This window comes from Vulpes lagopus, chromosome 8 (assembly GCF_018345385.1).
Source record: "Vulpes lagopus strain Blue_001 chromosome 8, ASM1834538v1, whole genome shotgun sequence".
Lineage (NCBI taxonomy): Eukaryota > Metazoa > Chordata > Mammalia > Carnivora > Canidae > Vulpes > Vulpes lagopus.
The window spans coordinates 104,840,638-104,861,714 of record NC_054831.1 but is presented as its reverse complement, the minus strand read 5'-3'; the positions used below and the strand labels follow the sequence as shown (position 1 = coordinate 104,861,714).

Here is a 21,077-nt window from a genome sequence, read left to right as displayed (position 1 = left end):
AGGATCACAGCTCCAATGGTATGAGCTTGACAGCGTGGTTCTAAGTTCTAGCATTAGCTTCCTGACTCCTAATCTCTAGGCAGTGGCCAGAGGTCTATTCAGTGTCTGTCCCAAAAGTTATTTCTAGAGGCCTCACCTAAAGTCTATTCCTCCAGCCCTCCTACAACTTTCTAACCACCAAATTCCCTGAAATAATCCTCATTTTGATTAAAATATCTAGAGTAGTCTCTGTTTCCTGCACACAGTCTCTGACTAATCCACCTGCGCCCCTTAGGAAAGGCAGTAGAGAATGAAACTCGCGGAACATCAACAACCAGGCTGAAACTTCCATCTTAACATCCCCTTATAAACTCCGGGACTGCAGTGTCTATTTTCAGCCCTTGCAGGGACCTTCCCCCAGCTCCTATGTCCTTATCATGCTTGATCCTATGAAAAGGGCCCTGTGTATTTAAAAGAGCACATTCTACTCACAATGAAGATATCTTTGTTTAGATATCTTAACATTTTCAAGAATATATCCAATACTTTATTTATTCTACCAATGATAGTGTAATTTCTCCCCAACCTAAATTCATCGACTAAGGGACACCTGAGTGGCTCGGTGGTTGAGCGTCTGCCTTTGGCTCAGGGCATGATCCCAGATTCCTGGGTTTGAGTTCTCCCATTGGGCTACCCGCAGGGAGCCTGCTTCTCCCTCTGCCTGTGTCTCTGCCTCTCTCTCCCTCTGTGTGTGTCTCTCATGAATAAATGAATAAGATCTTTAAAAAATATAAAAATAAAAAATAAAATCATCGACTAAATCCCTGGACTCTCGTTTAGCCTGGCCTCGGGAGCAAGTGGAGAGGCAGACAAATATCTGGGGCCTCTGAAGACCAACTTCTCTTTCAGAATACTCACTCCACCAACTAACACTGCGCTCCAAATGGGTGGATTCTTTGGGTTAGGGTTCCTTCCCCGACTCATGTGGGTAGCCCAGTCACTGCAGCAGCTGAGCCTATGATCCAGATCCAGAAGTGCCTTACCCCAGCTCATCCTCACCAGTCCTCAGAACAAGTTTTGAGAAGGAAGCGGAGAGAATATGAGGACCAGGGCTAGCAGTACAAATAATTAAGTGTGTGGCTTGGGCAGGATTTCACTTTTTCCAATGCTCCAAAACAACTCATATAAAGTAAGAGAAATAGGGGTGCATCTGCCTTCGATTCAGGTTATGACCCGGGGTCCTAGGACCAAACCCTGTGTCGGGCTCTGCTCCACTAGGAGCCTGCTTCTCCCTCTCCCTCTGCTGCTCCCCCTGCTTGTGCTCTCTCTCTTTCTCTTTCTCTCTCTCTCTCAAATACATATATAAAATATTTTTTAAAAAACATAAGGCAAAAAAAATCATAAGGCAAATATTGTTGGAAGTGACTAACTCTCTTAATATTATGTGGAATGTGAATCACAACATCTTTTGGAAACTGCTTGTCTTTCTGGCTTTATACCATTCTCAAATGTCATATAGAAATTGGGGAGACCCCAATACCCCCACTATAGAAATTGGGGAGCTACCACTGTGACTCAGGGCATTAGAAGATGGAGGTACCATCCAAGGTGGGAGAAGGCTGAGGATGAGGAAGGGGGGCCCAGACAGGGTTGGTACCTCTACTGCAATTTTGTCCAGAGGCAACACACATCGTTTTTACAGCCTTCATCATTGCTGGGCACAGGCCCCAAAATAACTACGTGAAAATCATTCCCCTCCTCAGGCTCGCATCATGCTTCTTTATTCCAATCTGAGTCATGGCGATGTTCTTTGAGTCATCTGCCAGGACTCAATCAAAGTTTCACAATGTCCTTCCTACGTGCATGCTTTCTGATTCTCCCTCAAATTTTATTTTGGCAACAGAATATCCTTTGAAAAACACGGCTCTGAGGATCTTCACACAGTTCCTTAGTCCCTCCTGCAGTCTCCCTCTTGTCTTCGAGGGCCCCCGGCCAGGTCACCGACTCCCTTTGTCCTTCCCTCTTCCCTTGCCCGTTGTGTCACTTTCCTGCCTCCTTTCCTTGTATTATTTTCTCCCCTGGAAGCGTCTTCCCCCTCTCAGTGCCCTTTCAGTCCCCAGGGGATGGTGGCTTTGCTGGCGCTAGAGGAAAGGCCCGGGACTGAGAAGCAGGCGGAAGGCTCAGCCCTCTCCAACCTTGGAGTCTCAGAACCTTGTCTTCCGTAAGCTCAAATGGCTCTCAGTTCATTACCCATACTTGGTTTAAAAGCATTTAGAAGAAAACCGTACGACAGCACGGGTACAGTCTACCCTCACATAGAAAGAATCCTGCCACTACCTAGAAGATTACCTGAAAATAACTTCCTAGCTGTTTACCAATCGGATGCTGGAAAATAACAATGCATTCATTAAAAAGCATGAGGTGGCTCTCTAAGTACATACAGGGTCTAGAGAGTAAAAAAGCATTTTACAGAATAATATGTGTAGTAGGATCCCTGCTCTAAAAACAACAACAACAAAAAATCTATGCTGTATGCTATGTGTTAGTACTATGTTACCTATTCCACATGAATTTGTGTGAGCATAGAAATAATCTGAAAGGATATGGACCACAGGTAATAGCGGTTGCTTTGAGAGGAGGAGGGGCCACAGGGAGGGAGAAAGGGAATTTTGATTTTTTTCCCTATGCTTCTGAAGTTGTTTGAAATTTTTACCAGCATTTCCTCAACAATTAACACCAGTTTTGAATAATTTGGTGGTGGTGGTGGTGGGGGTATCTTCTATATCCTGGACTAGAGCTTTATTGATATGTTTAAAATCTTGTGGAATAAATTACCTTATAGTTTATTTATTTATGTATGAGTATGTATAAACGATGGTTTATATATCACTTATTAATCTTATCATTTTCCTTTCATTCCCCACTAACAAAATGTCATTTGTGACTAAGTAAACAAACAGACAATTGACTGCTTCGCCCTGTGGAAAAATGAGAGCCAAGCTGACTCCAGATTTTTGTTCTGGCCTCAAGGGCAGTCCCTCTTCGTCCCACTTCCAACATCTCAATCACCCAAGCAAGCCTCCCAGGATAAGCTGATACATCTTTGATAATGGAGCCCTCTGCACCCAATGTCCCCGAAAGGAAATTAGTAAGAACAACTTGGGAATATGATTTCCACCTTTTCCTTCTACCGTCCAGCCTATTTTAAGACAACTGTATATAAACAGGCCTGTTGCCTGCATGACTCAGCCTCTGCTAATCACAGAGAACAGGAGTTTGCTTGGCAGAAGAATCAGTCACTACTTCTAAGCTCCTATGGTTAAGGCTAGTGTAGGTGTTCTCTTCTGCCCGGGCATGAGAATCCAGTAAATATTACATAAAAATTACATGCCAATTCTATGCACTTAATGGAAATTGGGCATTTATTTTTTCCACAATGTTAATACATTCCTTGGGGGCAACATTAACAATAAAATACTTGATTCTCCGGGCACCTGGGTGGCTCAGTTGATTAAGCGTCTGCCTTCAGCTCAGGTCATGATCCTGGGGCCTGGGGATCGACCCCAATCGAGCCTCACAATGGGCTCCCTGCTCAGTGGGGAGTCTGCTTCTCCTTCTGCCCCTCAACCCACTTGTGCTCTCTCTCTCTAATAAATAAATAAAATCTTAAAAAAATAGAATACTCAATTGTCATTATTTTTTAAAAAGCATGTATTTACTATCAGATATTTGCTTGTAGAAATAGTTGCTTGTGTATTTTTAGGGCCCCACTGCCATCAGCCTCACAGAAGCCCGGTCATCTCTCACTCACTGCTGCAATGCCTCCTAACTGGTCTCATTGCTTTTGTTCTGGTCCCACTACAACTGGTTCTCTTCACAGAAGGCACTTCAAAATGCAATGAAATAAGTCAGTCAGAGAAAGGCAAATACCATTTGATTTCGCTCATAGGTGGAATTTAAGAAACAAAACAAATAAACAGGGGAAAGTAAATGAGAGAGAGAGGCAAACCAAGAAACAGACTTTTAACTATAGAGAATAAACTACTGGTTACCAGAGGGGAGGTAGGCAGGGGGCATGAGGGAAATAGGGGATGGGGATTAAGGAGGGCACTTGTCATGACGAGCACCGAGTGATGGACGGAAGTGTTGAATCGCTATATTGTGCACCTGACACTAATATTACATTGCATGTGAACTAACTGAAATTTGAATAAAAACTGTAAAAACAATTTAAAAATAAAAAACAAGAATTAAAAAAAAAAGAATAACAGAATTTGCCTGTTACACCATCTGATTCTGGTGCTTTTACCTGTGATGGACATGTATCTTATAACATCTATTTATATGGGAAAATAAATAAATAAGTAAATAAAATGCAAATAAGATCCAATCTCAGCCTGGTTCACAAACCCTTCACTGGTTCACCGCTATATATCGAATAAAGTGTGTTTTGGGCCTGGCTCGCTCTCCATCTTAGCATTCGGCATTGTCCCTCATGCACTCCAGCCCTGCTTCAGAAACTAAACCAGGCTCATCCTGTCTCAGTGCCAAAGCAATGCCACCACTGTTCTCCTAGGCCTGGGGGCCCACCCCCTGGCTTCGTCTCTTGACCAGCACCTTCTCTTTCTTCTACTCAAAGCCTCCTCAAAATGTCTCCCCTGATGGGTTTACCAAAGTGGCCCCTCCTTATTTTCCTTTACAGCTTTCTATTTGTGCTCTTTTAATACTTATCATACTCTATAATTATTTGCTTATTGTCTCCCTCCCCAGGTGACTGAAAACTCCACATAGGAATGGTCTACTAGAACTTGCATTGTGAATGCTTTGACCCACCAGAGGCCCTAGAGGCTGAGGAACTGATGAAATTTCTTGTCTTGATCAAACTTGGGTCAGGTTGCTTAACCTTATTCTAGGCCCCTCTGTGCACTTCCTTGCAAAATCCAGTCTTAACAAGAACCCTGCCAAATCAGTTTAATCAGAACCTGCCACTGTCAATGGCTGATCATTCTCAGCCATTCCCCAGGTGGTGTCCCATATCCCTGGCCTATCTTCAGTAAGAATGCTGATAGGTTGGTTTAGCCAAACACCCCTGATCCCTGATGTTTCCTCTAAGTAATCTTCCATGCACTGACTCCCACCCTATTCCTTAGCTATAAATTCCCACTTGCCCATGTTGCTTTCAAAGTTGAATCCAAACTCTCTCCATCACCTCAAAATTCCATCAAAGTGGTCCCTACATCTATCATGATGGTCCTAAATAAAGTCAGCCTTACCATCTTTAACAAATGCCATTGGATTATTTTTTCATGAAAGTTCAGGTTATGAATTCCTACTATATCATCAGTTGAGTTAGCAAAAACTGCGTTAACATTCTTGTTAAGGCTGTCAACTATTCCATTGGACAATTAATTTGTCAAGAGTAGTCTAAATCTATTAACTCTTTTCCTGTTGAAATCTGTAAGTAAAGATTTTAGGTCAACATCAAGGAGGTAGGATATAGAGAATGGCCAGCTTTGAGACAGAGGTGTTCCTTAGGTTCACTTTCCCTCAGTTTGAGGGGTGTAAACTATCAATTTTTCTAATGAGATTAAAGACTAGGGAGCAGTCTGATAGGACAGGATACAGAAGTATGACTCAGCTCTCCCAAACCAAATCTTTTCATAATGACCTCACTTTATCTGAAACAATGGGAATTCCAGGATTATTGGCACATATGTACTCAAAAATAATAAGGAAAGTATTTTAACCTTCTCTTAAAAGTTTATGTATCAATGTCTCCTTCCACTCATGTTTATAATCAGTGTGATTTTTTTGTGTGTGTGTTCACACAAATAGAAGTATTAAAACAATCAGAGTTTAAATTTCTTTAGTTTTCAACAATAAATTATTTGTATATTTGTAAAGATTTAGTCAAAGTCACACAGAGGAATCATTATTTTATGAGAACCTACATTCAAAATATGGAAAATTAACCATAAAGCTATTGCAAGATACACTTTATATTAGCTACATAATTCCATATTTTTGAAAAAAAAATTATTGTTTGTCCAAGCGACAATCCAGGGACTTGGGTTTCTTTCATGGAATGGCCCCACCATCTTGGAATCTTTTATTTTCAGGCATGCAGATAAGAAGGAAAGAGGCATGGAAGGTTGTGGAAACTATGATGGGGCCTCATTACCACCCAAACTCCATTTCAACCAACTACAAAAGAAACTGGGAAACCCAATCTTCCTGTGAACCCAGTAGGGTAGACAATCATACTGTTTGCCTGAGATGGTCCCAGTTTTGGCATCTGAAGGTCCATATCCCAGAGCAACTAGAGTTGATCACTCTAGTGCTGCAAGAAGTGGAAGTGGCTTTGGTAAACATCTAACAGCCACAGGATGTTTGATAGGGCCTCATAAATAGCATTATTTATTACCTGCTCAACTTCTGAAACAATTGAGACATAAAATAAGATAGATGGAGGTCAAAATAGTCACCTTTTCCCTGAGAAACCTAGATCAGGGAATAAGGCTTTTATCTATGTGAGAATCTCCCTAATTCTGAACCCCAGAATGAAGTAGACTTTTCCACCTTGAGTAGTGCTGGGCCTCTTATGTGGGAAGCATGAATGGTGGAGCACAGAAGTCCCATTCTCTGTGAGCAGGTCTACTGACAAAAAGAAAATGTATACTCATTTCCCCCCAAAATTTACCAAGAAGAGAAGCCATTCCATCTTCCTGAGGGATGAGGAGGGGGAGGGTGTGAGTGAAGGGGGAATGAAAGAAAGTCCAGGCCATTATAATAAATGATATTCTCTCAGAAAGAAGGAAACATCAGCCAGAGGAAGAAGCATTCCCATGTAGTGAGGAATAGGCCACAAAATCTAATTGTATGATTTGAGAGCTGAGGGCACCAAGGATTTCGGTCCAGGAGAACTCAAGAACTGGAATGTTACTGTACTTTGGAGAAAGATGCATGAACCGAGCAGCATAAAATATAGAAAATGGAATCTAAAACATGAAAAACTGGATATGGCCATCCTAGCATGCTCTAGTTGTAAGAGATGGAGGGAGGAAGCTTTTAGTGTCCCCTAAAAATTGACCTTGTAGAGCCGACATCTCTTGTTTTGTGTTCCTAATCAATTGTCCCTCCTCCTTCCCCTCCTCCTCCACCATCACCACCACCACACCACCACCACTGGTATATTTTTCACTGAAAGTTAAAGATCCAGCATTCTGGTTAGCATGTTTTAATCTCTGTGACTTCAGTTAACACAGAGTTCCAGAGAAGGAGACCCTCCCTTAGTATAGGACAAACCAGGTTCTGTGTCTGGAAGGCTGAAGATGAGGCCTTCAGCCCCCCTGAATTCTCATGGGATAAATGTCACTTTGAAAGCCCCCTTGAGGTGCCTGGTGGCTCAGTCACTTAAGTGTCTAACTCGATTTTGGCTTAGGTCATGATCTTAGGGTCATGAGATTGAGCCCTATGTCACGCTCCACCTGAGTATGGAGCCTACTTAAGCTTTCCTCTTTCCCTCTCACTCTCCGCCTCTCCCCCTCACAGCCCTGCTCTCACATTCTCTCTCTCGCTCTCTAAGAAAAGAAAAAAAAGAAAAGAAAAGGAAAGAAAGGAAAGGAAAAAGAAAAGAAAGGAAAAGAAAAGAAAAGAAAAGAAAAGAAAAGAAAAGAAAAGAAAAGAAAAGAAAAGAAAAAAGAAAAGAAGAAAAAAGAGAAAAAAGCCCCTTGACAACCAACCAGCGCTCTCTCAGAGGCTACCTCCGTGGACCACACAGGGACCAAATGTTTCCTTTGAACTGACATTATTACAGAGTGCATAACTGTAAGAAAATGACTTCCAGTTCTAGGCCAAAAGGAGATTATCAACTGTACAAATACCATCTGGAGGTAATGAAGGCCATAGTGGATGACGGAGGCAGGGAAAGTGAGGGGAACAATCACTGGGCACCTGACTTGTTTTGCCCAGTCTCACATACTTATTTTAAATAAAAAGGTTAACCAGAGAACAGATGGGGGAGGTTAAGTAAATTGACCAGAATCATATAACTAGTAGCTCTGAAAGATAGTATGTGACCCCAGACCCATCTAATTTGAAGAGTAATGATAACAACAAAAGGAGATACTCGGTATAAATACAGCTGCAAAGTGCCCTTGTAACAAGACTGAGAAATAAGAATGCATAGTTACCTAGGAGAGATCCTCTCTTCAAGTTCTTTTGAGAACATTTAGGAGATACATGCTGTTTGGAATCATTTTTCAGTCCTGCATGTAGGCAAAGAGATAACGAGCTCAATGAGAAATCTGAGTTAAAGGGAGTCTATGGAGCCCTGGTCCTATCCTGAACAAGTGATAGAGACTCAGGATCTGCATGACTTGGTCTTGCCTTTGCTTGTTCTTAGATTTTTTTTTTTTAGATTTTATTTATTTATTCATGAGAAACACAGAGAGGAGAGAGAGAGAGAGGAAGAGACCCAGGCAGAGGGAGAAGCAGGCTCCATGCAGGGAGCCTGATGTGGGACTCGATCCCGGGTCTCCAGGATCAGGCCCCAGACTGAAGGCGGTGCTAAACTGCTGAGCCACCTGGGCTGCCCTGCTTGCTCTTAGATTTTGAAAACAGATTAAATTCCAAATTAAAATGGCCACACTGCTGCTTATTAAATATTCACTTTTTATAAACTTAGAGTCAGTATTTGCATTGCTTTTAAAAAGAGCCCCTCGCTGAAGCACGTGAACCAGAACCTTCCTCCTGGACTGGAGGATGAGATGAAATGAGTCCTTTTCTGGTGCAGATCCTGAGAACAGTGGCTTACCTGGGCGAGGAAGCCACCTGTGGTCAATGCCAAATCCCAGGTTGCACCCACACTTGGACCTCTGACTTGCCTTTTCCCTTATCTCTCACCAGTGTTCCTCTCAGTATAGATATCTGGTCAAGCAGCATAGAATCTCTTGGGTTAGTCTTCAAAATACATCAGCATTTAATTTTTTTTTTTTTTTTTTTTTTTGGTGAACCTTAGGGGTTGAGAATCACTATTTTAACCAGGCGATCCTACTAGAAAAGCCGCCTCAAGCCTCACCTTGACTCAGTTTCTGAGCACTGGGGATTTAATCCAAAGGGATTAAAGCAGAGAAAACGCCAGGTCACGTCTTGCATGGTAGAAGATTAGTTCAGCTGTAGTGTGGGGCAGAGACTGCCTGGACTCAGAAGGTCAGACACAAGGCCTAGGTCCAGGCAAGGAGCGTGCTGACCGGAGGTGGAGCGGGGGCCGTGTGTGAATTTGCCAGGCATCTGGGGACAAGAATCAACAGCACCTGGATACTCGCAGGGGGAGGCTGGGGGTCAACATGTGCTGCAGAGAGAGAGATTCAGGATGAACTGCCTGTGCTTGGAGTGGGACGACGCACTAGCAGGAGCACCACATAGCACCGTACGAGTCAGATTATACCCCAGATGCTCCAATACTTCAGGTTTTTCAAATACACTATACTTTTCCCATCTGTACGAGGCCGATTAAGTGATGTGGCTTTGTTTCTTTTCTTTTATAATTAATTAAGGGGGATTCTTCAAAAAAAAAAAAAAACTTTTTGGCTTGGGGGCCTTGACGATATAAACTAAATTGAAACGATGCATTGAGGGTCCTTCTGAAGGTATTTCTCTGTTTAGTTTCTCTGAGATGTTGAACAGTGAACCGAAGCGCCAGCTTTCACGCCATAGGACTGAAAATACTCCAGTCTCCTAACTTGAAATTTCGAGGTAAGCGTCATCTTTTTAAATCATTGGCGAATCATCTCTCCCTTTGCTTCTCTTGTCTCACTCCCTCTAGCCTAGGTTCTCTTGGGAGCTGTATTTGGGGATCTTCAGTCCACAGGTGGGTGACACCTGACTGCACCTGGAAGAATTTACAGGGGACGTGAGGAAGATCTGATCACTTCGTTGTTCAGTTTTATTCTTTGTATTTCAGCGGCTTCCTCTTCGCTACAAAATAATAAAAAAAATTATTGTCATTACTAGAAATTCAAATGGGACCAAGAAGTATGGCACAGAAAGGGAAAGATACCCTGTCATCTCAGCCTCAGAGATAACCATGCTAAGACCTTGGTGTCAGCTCCCCCAGATTTCTGCCCTAACGTGGGATTAAGATTAGGAATGAGCCAGACATCAAGCGGGGGACTAGGGCTGAGAGAGCACACAATCCTAAGAGGACGCTGGACACGCTGGAGATGTTGGAGACTCCATACGTTCCAGAAGAAGGCTTGTGAGGTGAACATGGCAAGTGGTGAGGGGGGAAGCAGGCAGGGAACTAGGAGAGCCCTGTGTGCACGTGCGCATGCCCACGGACAGCGGATGTACTTGTGCACCTTTTAAGGCAATTGGGTCGTATGGATTCTCTTCCAAAACTTGGCTTTTTTCACATAGGAATCTTCCCACATCCATACATTTAGAAATAGTTCATCGCTTTCTAAAAAAAGCTACATACATAATAACTCTATTATTTGAATGAACAAAGTTTGTTGAACCAATCCACTATGGATATGAGTAGTTTCCAGTTTTTGCTGTTAAGAGCAAACAGACATTATTGAGTCGATACTCGTAGAAGAATTTCTGATGGCTTAATTTCTAGGACTGATATTGCTAGGTCAATGGCTATGCATATTTAAAATTTTGCATTACCTTCTTGTACAAGATTGACTTATTTCCTTACACCCTCATGGTTGCTGTCGATCTGATTTTTTTTTAAATCTCATTTAAAATGTTTATTTTAATTATTATTGGGATTGCACACATTTTTGTATCTCTCTTGCCTGTAGGTATTTATTCCATGAGTTATCAGTTCACACCTTTTGTAACCGAATGCTTTAGGTCAACTGCATCTCCAGGCCAATAAAAATGTTACTGTAGAGTTTGTGGTGTCATTTAAGTAGCACATCTGCTGTGTTGATGAGACAATAAAAGTCAGTGACCTTCAGTATCTTGGAGTCATTGGGGCCTTTCGGGTTTTATTAAAATTGCAGGGCATTTAATTTCTTTTATAACTAGCTGTATTTGTTCCTGAACTTTTTCTTTTGACCTGTAAGTACTTCCTTGATCTGTGGACCCCAAAATTCTCAATTATTCTACCAATTTAATCTTTTAAAGAAGAAATTTTAAAAGGCCTTGTGGAATGCTTTGGGCTGTACACTTTCATCTTCTATTTATGGATTTATGATTTTCTGGGAAGGAGACACATCTTTCCTTTTGAATATGGTCTGTCTTCCTATTTAGACTTCACAGTTCTTCATCAGCAACCAGGAGCATTTGTGCCACCAGAAATCCAAATTAGTTCGCATGTCTGTTCCAACTAGCTTTTGACTGAAAAACACCAGATTTCCACCCCCCAACATTCTTTATACTTAGTCTGTAGCTGGACAAACTGAAATAGTAAGTGTTCCTAAGAATTGTACCCCAGACTGCTTTCTGGATCATCAGGGATAAGAAAGAAAAACAAGGCAAGGAATTTTAAATATAAATATAAGGAGTCACTGGAGTCATAAGATTTGAGATCTTAGAATCATGGAATTTGGGGTGAAAATGCTCTTTTGGTAATGCACAAACCAGCTCCCTTGTCTTGTGGGCAAGACCCAGAGGGGTCACGGCTCCTGAGCTTGCCCAGCTAGGGCGGAGCAGAGCTGACTGCAGGTGTCCTGACTCCCCATCCAGACGCTTTCTTTTTCTCCTAGGCTGTCTCTTTTCCTTGTCTAACTGGAGGAAGAATTTTACCTAAAAGATTCATATATTATTAATTCCAGAAGTCATGTTAGTGATCATATGCCACAAGAGAAGAAACAGAGACTCAGGGAGACAAAGTGACTCGCTCAGGGTCACCGATGGCTCTCTCTTCCAGGTTACCCCGGCATCCCCCACCAGGGTCAGTCCCCATCCTCAGAGTGGGTGCAACATTTTCCAAAGTGTCAGACTGTGGTGGTTCCCCCCAGAAGTGAAGGGATAAGAGACTCACAGCTGCCAGTGCTCTGACAAAAAAGTTGTTCTCTGTCCCTTCAGGTTGCCTAGCCTTCCACCTTGACCTAATGAAAAGAAGTAACCCTCACTGGTCCTATTGGTTCTATTCCCTTATGGAATAGTGTGCACATGCAGAGCAGGTGTATTTATTTTCTTCAAGTAGTAAAATAGTTCACTGCTTCCCTCTGTGTAAGCCAGGTTCTTTTGTTTATAGGGAAAACTGCAGCAAGTGAGCTTGAGACGGGTTTGTCGGAGGCCCTGAGACAACTCCAGAGACCGAGACCGCCTGTGGCACTGGTCCATTGCAGGGATCCCCTGCTCTCTCCATCCTTTTCTTATGGCTTCTTGTTTCTGCTTGAGCTTAAGCTCCGTTCTCCTCTCTCTATTAAATTGGCTGGTTCTACTTACCAGATATTTCTGAACTTTCTTAATTCTGGCTTGCTCATGGTTTTTGCTCACCATGTCCCTGACTCTCCCTCAGGGCATCCCCACCATTTCTACTCTTGATAGAGGCTCATCCCTTCTGTATTTCCTAATTCCAGTTCTGGAAAGATAGGGAATCTGATGGTCTTAGCTCATCTTGTTGCATGAGAGCATAAGTCACAGTTACCCTGCAGATGATGGGATTGGCTGCCCCTTGGTAGGTGCCCATCCCAGGGCAAAGGGGATGTATACGAAGAAGTGTTCCATCACACGGCATTGCCTGCCAGCTTTAGGGTCTGTTAGTGGGTCAATTTCTCTCAGAGGGGCTGAGGAATCATAAACACATCTAATGTCCTCTGCTTTTTTTTTTCTTTTAATTAAGATTCAAGTATCACGGGAGTCAATTTGTTAATTGGCATCTTTTGTCACTTTGGGGAAAATTATAGAAATGTGTTATTCAGGAATTCTTTCAACTATCTAACAGTTAGTTCTGTCATTATTATAATTCCCCAACTATGGACTGGTTGGGTCTTTTCCAAGTACTTGTATTGGGTCCACTTCCTTATAACTGAAATATCAATGTGTCTTTGCCAGAAAATGAACCCATGCGCCTTGGCCTCTAACCTTTGTCCTGAGAGTGTCCTGTGATTTTTATATTCCTGGCCTGGCCCTTTCCTTGATGATAACTTTACTGCACCCAAATCTTATTCTCATATGTAAAGCATATTTTTATGGCCCATCTGATAGAAATTAGGACCTTGGGAGGGTGCCTGAAGTTGGGCAGATATGTAGAAAAAAGGAGTCAGTCTTTACTGAGCATTGACCGTGAGCCCAGTGTGAGCATTGTCACTTCGTAGTTGAGGAAGCAGAGGTTCAGAGAAGATAGGACACTTGCCCAATGACACACAGCAAGCCGGTGGTGGGGCTGGAATTTAACCCAGATCTACCTAATTCCAAAACCGACTCTTTGTATCAGACCTTGAAGTTGGGTGTTTAGAAGGGGGGTAGGGAGAGGAGGCTATTCCAGGTGAAGAGAACAGAGACCATCACAGGTAAAGGTAGAGAGGCAGGCAAATAGGAAGCGATGCAGACTCTTGACAGGAGTGCCAGATTCCTGCAGGAGGGAAAGGGAGATTAAATGTCAGAGGCAGCCCAGTTCTTGCACAGGATAAAGGCCAGCCTACAGGGTAACTGACATTTTTGGAGGCCTTGGGGAGTCACTAACGGCAAAGCATGACGTGACCAAGGCAGCTGTTTAGATTAGAAGGATTAGTCTGGAGACAGGTGTCAGGAGGCTCAGAATAGGAAAAGACTCAAGGTGATTTAGGCACGCAGAGCTATAGTGGGCCCCTGTAATCTCAGGCCATGGCTCACAGTTGGCCTCCTTGTCTCAAGAAGGGACCCCTTCCAAGTCCTCGTCTTCTCTGTGGCAATCACAGCTTGCAACCTTCAGTCCTCTGGGAACTGAGTCCCCTCTAAAGCATCACCTTTGATGGAGAGAAATGCTGTTCATCTCTCATCATGGATCCAATCTGAAGCTCCCAAGTGTTGCATTTTTTAAATTATTATTTTAAAAACAGAACTACTCCAAAGGGTAGTGAGCACTGGGAAGCTGAGGCTGTGGTCTAAATTTCCCCTGAAAGTCTTAACCACTGGTGAGATTTTGTATATGTATCAATCATACCATTTCCATCCTTGTTCTCTGTTCCTGTCACTCCAAGTGTGAGAAGAGATGGACGATTGAGATAAAGGAGAAGTTCCTAGGACTTTACCTTCTATTTCTCCTTTTTCTTTTCTATAGTAAAATTACTATGACATGACTTACAAGAAGTTGCAGACAATCTGGCTAAGTTACTCGTCGATTTGTCTTGGGAAGAGTGAAAATTGGTAAATCATCTTTTCTTCTCTGCATGTTTGCAGCTATTGAGGCTATTTATAAAATTTGGGCATGCCAACAACATAATGTTGGCACTGAAGCAAGTTTTTCTGTCACTGGAGATTAAGTATTAAGTTCGGAGGTGAGTTAGTGAGTCAGTTTTATCGCTGAGAAGACTGAAGATGAGGGAGTTTAACCCCTAGACCCTGAGGGGTCCTGTAATAATATAGGTGGAAACTCCAGGGATAAAAATGGTGACAGGTTGACCTGCCTTTTCCTTTTGCCCCAGGCTAAACTTGGCACCTCTCTTCCTTATAAGGGCTCAAGTCATAAAACAAACTTACAACCTTCACAAAACAAAGGAAGAAGTGCTCTGTGCAAAAGTTAAGCTGGTGATTTCTCCTACTCAGTGAAATATTCATGAAACCAAATAAAAAACCCTAATTGGCCACCCTCAAATATGTAATGCACTATGCTAGGAGCCAACACTGAGGACTTTTTCCTTAAGTTTAGGGGCAGAGAATGTTTGTCCTGTCATAATAATAGTCAGTATTAAAGCCGAGGTGAGTTGTTAAAATTTTAAATTCTATTTAACAACTCCAAGGACACATTCTTCAACCAGTGGTTTCTCTGCCGAGTGCTGAGGTCAACTCATGCATTTTCTGGTGCTTAAAGCATAGGCCATTCAACGTTTCAGACAATACAAGATCTGCGGATTCCTAAAAAAAGCTGCATTTTCAGGGGACTCTATAGATATGAAAGTAGGTGCTGGCCATCAAGTCATGGGGCTTTACTGTCCGCCATGGAAGAAAGCCAGATGCTGGGCAATCTTTAAACCAACTTCTTATGGTGGTCTGGAGGCTAGGATCACCATATTCTCCTCTTAATCCCATCACAGATAGAGTAGGTGGATATAAGGGTTAAAACAGTTTTAGGTAGGAATTATGAAAAATAGGATCTATCAACATAATGGAGTTGGTCCAAACAAGCTTTGTGCACAGTTCTGTTGGTATACAGTTCCAATCCAAGGGAGTTGTGAAGGTAATATGTATGACTTGCCTCTCTAGGAATTCCAGAATCCACGACAAACTGGCCACAGTAGATCTATTGAATGATAGGTGTTTAAGCTCCCTGGAAAACAGTGGGAATTTTGGGATTCTTGAACAAAGAGAGGAGGCTGTGTCTGTGCCAGACTCTTGACAGGAAGAGTGACTCCCAGTAGGCAAAAAACTCTCTGCAGTGAAGGAAAGCCATAGCTCATATTCCCCATCTTGAGACATTCATTTTTTATGGTCGAGGAATGCTTTTGAGTACAACAGACAGCCATGTCTTCCTGCCCAGGGACCTAGTAAATTCCTACACAGAGGCTGTCTCAAGGAGCCCTCAAAGTCTATGGTCACTGAAGGGTCAGACAATTCAAAGTTACCTGGAAAAGTTTGTTTTTGTTTGTTTGTTTGTTTGTTTGTTTGGGGAGAAACTGAGTAGAGCAGGGACTATAGGAGAATTGGGGATGGCAGTAAAGAATTAAAGCATTTACTGAGAAATTGAACACTGGCAAATCCTCGAGGAAGATACTAGGGATCACTGGGGCAGTTTAGAGTTACAGTAACTCAACCATGTGAAAGCTGTTAGCCAAATATCTTTGTGCCCATCATTCATGCTTTAAATATTGCCAAGGCCTGTGTATCCTGAAAAAAACAAGAGTTTCTCAATATTCAGAGAAATGTTGGCTCTTTAAAGTCGTTGCCATTTTCATCAAAGTTTTTGGTATAAAAGGCTTGGAAAGGTAAACACAAGTAAGGAGCTGGTCTGAGTGATATGCAGGGTGGAGTGGGGAGACAAAGCAGAGTCCAAGACTAGCTCTTGGGGTCAGAATTGTCCCACTATTAGGAGAAATGACCTATATGCTTGACCCGATTAAATAACATTAGAATATCTGATTCAGTGTCCAGTGATATTCTCCAAATGTCTAATGCTGCAAATAGCACCAAGAGGACCTTCTCACTTCCCTCAGGTCAGTTGCTAAGAATGTCTATTTTAGTTACCTCTTCAGTCTGGGGGAAGGACAAATCCTAATTTGGTTAAAACCAGCCTTCAATAAGCTCTTGTGAACTGAGGCCAGTTAAGAACCAGGACTGACCATATGGTACATATCTCTTTATTGATGCTCATACAACCATTTACAATGATAGTAAATTGTTTACTTATTGGTCTGTAACAGATTACCCCAAAGCTTATCAACTTAAGACAACAATGAGCATTTATTTCACACAATTTCTGTAGGTCAGGAATCCAGGAGCTGCTTACTCGGGGGTTCTGACTCAAGGTCTCTCTTGAGATTGCAGTCAAGGTGTTGGCCAGGGCTACATCGTCTGCAGGCTTGACTGGGGCTGGAGGATCAGTGCAAGATGGCATGCTCATATGGTTGGTGACTTGATGCTGGCTCTTGGTAAGAAGCCTAGTTCTTCACCACATGGACTTCTCCATTGGGCTACTTTAAGTGTCTTCATGATACAGTGTCTTGTTCCCCTCAGGGCAGGTGATCCAAGAGAGAACACAGTGGAAGCCTCAGTAATTTTTATGATCTAGTCTCATAAGCCACACTCTGTCAGTCCTCTGGTCACACAGTCAGCCCTATTCAGTGTGAGAAGGAACTAGGATACTAGGACACGGTGGATATCAGGAGGTGAAAGTCGCTAGGGGCCATCTGGAGACTGGCTACCACAAAGAGCTATGATCCACGGAGAGCTGGCTGTGAATTCCACGGATTCCTACAGAGGGTAACCATCTTTAACTCCTAGCTTCTGGTCTGTGTTTGGTGAAGCTGGATGATGCTTTACAATATGGTCTACCAAATGGAGCCCTGGGGTCTAGAATCAGGAGACAGGATTTACACCTTATTTTTCCACTAAACCCCTATGTTATCTCTGAGAAATTCTTAATGGACATATGCCTTGGTTCTAGTTTCTGTTAAATGGGCATAAAGTAATCTTTCCTTACATCATGGAGGAGGGAGAGCAGTGGGGACGATCAAGTAAGTTAAAAGATATAAAAAAAAAAATTCAAAGCTCTGCTTTCAAGAAGACTGAAGTCATGAGCCAGTTCTTCTGCAATGTGTTTCTGACCTCGGCCACCTTGTCCTATCCCCACCCTACAGACATTTTAACTTCATTTTTGCAGTTTATATTTAGCCAAGAGGAAAAAGAATCAACAGCTCCTGAGGATGTTTGGTGTACCAGGCTACCCCTGAAACAATTTAGAGACACTGCAACTGTCCATCTAAAGGGTTGCTGAAAATGCATGATGGTGGACAAAGAGAAAGAAGTACAATACTGGTGATTGAGACATCACTTGTGCTTTGTGTAGCTTTCAGGATGAATATCAAGCAGATGACACTTTCTGATTCTCAGTGTCGCCATGCGTTTTATTCTCTGAGAAGTCAATTGCATTCATCTCTGATGTGATGATCCTGTGGTTTACTATTATAATTACATAAGTGCATGAGCAATTTTTTTCTTGTGAACAGTCCTTTCATCACATGTAAACCACAGCCTGCCGTCCCCCTGAGAGGGAGGAATGCTGAATATTGTTACCCTGAACTGGATGCTCATGGGGAAGGATTCTACATAAGGGTCACCACTACCTTCCCATATATACACTGGGCCCCATCATCATCACAGATAGACTAGATATTTCAAGTGAGTACAAAATTCCTCAGAAAATGATGATTATTTCATATATACATGAATTTGATGACACTATTCATATGAATAATAGAACAGGATATTGATCTCTTTTAGAATCAAGTCACTTTCATTTCATTAGACCCTCTGTTCCTTCTCTCGCCTAGAGCCTTGGAAAGCTAGCCCCACACTCTTTTTAGGCTCTTTTATCACCACAATAGTGTCATAACACAATGTTATGACTGTGTATACACCTTAAAGGATGTTGGTAAGCCTGCTCCAATATACATCACGTTCTGAAATATTTTCTCTCTTCTGCCCAAGGAGGCTCAAGCAATTCTATGGTGAAATTTAGCAAGCCTGGATTGGGAAGTGAAGATCACCTTATTCTATGGAAAGTGAAAGAGGAATTGAAGCAAGGAAGCTAACGCTCTTCATTTGGTTCCAGAACATCTACTTGCCCCTCTCCCCAGGAATGCTCCAATTACTGGTGGTCAAAGCCTTGTTGCCTGGCACATTTTTTTAAAAAAACATAACTTTAAATGCTTCATTGTGGTTAGAAGAACACATGTATTAAGTATTAAAATCCCATCATATTCTTCAGCAACTACTCTTTCATTTTTGTTCATTATCATAGAGTAGAAAAACCTCTCAAGTTGTCCCTTTGTGGTCACATACTCTCTCTGCTCCAACCCTTTATAACCACTAATCTGTGCTCACTATAGTTTTGTCTTTTCCAGAAAATCATATAAATGAAATCAAACAGTATGTAATCTTTTGGGACTGTCTTCTTTCCCTCAGCATCATGCCTTTGGGGCTCAATCATGTTGCTGCATTTATCAATTGCTTATTCCCTTTTATTGCTTGGTAAGGTTCTATTGTCCTTCATCCAAATACTAAGCAGGCCCGACCCTACTTAGCTTCCAAGATCAGATGAGACCGGGTGTGTTCAGAGTGGCATGGCTGTAGGTGGTTTCTATCGTCCTGGTGCATATTTAACCTAGCATGTTTCAGCATAGCACAGACCCCATGAATCCAGAGAAGAAATGGCACTTGGGCAACCAAGTGAAGAAGAAACTAATGTTTATTTTTCTAATTCTGTAGTTACTTGTCATAACCATGTTGGACGACATGGCGACAAAAAGGAATGGGCAGTTTTTATTAGAGGCCCGAGCACCCTGGGCTTTCAAAATCCCCCTAACGTCCAGCATTTGTAGGTTATTAATACATTCCATCTTCAGGTTGCCCAGTGTGTGTTATTGGCACCATCCAATGCAGTGGTTATGGAGGGTGCTATTGCCCCCCAGGGAATAGTTGGTGATACCTGGAGATGATTTTGATTGTCACACTGTGGGAGTGCTACTGGCATCTAGTGTGTAGGGGCCAGGGATGGCATTAAACATCGTACAATGCACAGGACACCTCCACAACAACAAAAAATTATTGGTCCAAATGTCAATGGTGCCAAGATTGAAAAACCTTTATATAATGTATCTGAGACATCTCTTCAGGAAACACATTTAGTAAGTGTTTTGGGTTGGGTCAAAAACATCAGCAGGAAAACAGTAGGCTTTTTGAAGAGAGTCATTATTTTCCTACATATTTTAAATGGCAACCAAGGGAGTAAGAATCAGAAAGACGAAGAGAGTGATTATTCAAACCCATAAAGAAACTGTTCAAGTCCCTTTCAAACAACTCTCATACATCACACAAACTATTGTTCCCTGAGACAATTGTAGTTGATTCTCTCTGGACCGGTACATTTCTACCCTTTGCCTGCAGTGCCCTTCACACTTCTCTTAGCTTGGAGAACTCATTATTAGGTTTGGATGCCTTGGTCAGGCATCTTTCTTTATGGATCCCCTAACAACTGTCACGAAGAACATGACATTCCTCACAGCACTATAATTTACTGGTCTCTCATCATTGTGGTATCCTCTGCACAGAGTCCAATGCCTGGCACACAAGGTGGTGCTCAATAATTGCTGAATTAAGAAAATCATTTTCTAGATACATTTGGACATGCCTTTCATCCATATGCTCAATCATTTAATAAAATTAATCAAGTACCTACACCAAGTGCCAGGCAATGAGTGTTAGAGATACAGGAGCAAGCAAAAGATATAAATCCCTTGTCCTCATAGGGTTTACTTTCTAGAGTGAGAGTTGGCAAGCTTTTTCTGTAAAGGGCCAGATAATAAATATTTTTGGCTTTGCGGACTATGTAGTCTCTATTGCAACTACTCAACTCTACAGTTGTGTGACAACAGCCAAAGACAATATGCAAATGAATGAGAGTAGCTGTATAACAATAAAACTTTATTTTTTTTAAAACTTTATTTATTAAAATAGGTAGCAAGTGTGATTTGGCCCTCAGACTAGTTTTTCAACCTCTGTTTTAGAGAGGAGTAAAATAATAAACAAATAAATATAAAAATTCAAATAGTAAGCACTTGAAAAACAAAACAAGCAGGATAGGGAGTAGAGAGGAAAGAGGATGGAATTTAAAGTAGTTGGTCAGGGAAGGCCTCTCTGAGGAGACGACATCTGACAGACATCTAAATGAAGTGAGGGAGCAAGCCAGAGGAACAGCCAGTGCAAAGGCCCTGAAGCGCGAATATGCTGGGGATCTTCTGGGCCAGGAAGAAGGCCTGTGTGGCAGGAAAGATGAAAGCAAGGGAAGTAAGAGAGTTGAGGTTGCAGAGGTCAGAGGGAGCAGACTATGTTACCACGTTGGCCTGGAGCTGAATCTGTTTAATTAGAGGCCTGCAGGGGTTTTGAGAAAGGGGTCAGAGTGACTTTTGACACCACCCCAGCACACACACACACACACACACTTGTCCACATGGTGGATTTGGGTGAATCAGGAAAAGGTGCTTCCTATAGAAGGAAGCAGCCCTTGGACACTAGTCTCCACTTGGCCCCTCTGCCAGGCATCCTGGGATACAGTTCAGGTATCACAGTCCCTGGTCCTAAGTCCTCCTGAAGCCACCTAAGAACTAATTATTGCCATTAAGGAAGTGGTTTCTGGGACTCAGTGTTTTGGGGCACATGGGAGGGTGCTGAATCGTAGGGGTACCCCTTCCTTTTCCCCAGGAGTCACAGCCAATTCCTCA

At 42.4% G+C, this 21,077-nt stretch overlaps 1 long non-coding RNA gene across 1 annotated transcript; it reads left to right on the top strand.

Moving 5' to 3' along the window:
* Nucleotides 1-9,320: 9,320 nt before the first annotated feature.
* On the top strand, nt 9,321-18,603 carry LOC121498228. The gene is made up of 3 exons (XR_005989646.1): nt 9,321-9,449; nt 9,646-9,735; nt 18,286-18,603. It is a non-coding gene; the product is annotated as an uncharacterized LOC121498228 (long non-coding RNA).
* The last annotated feature ends 2,474 nt before the right edge of the window (nt 18,604-21,077 follow it).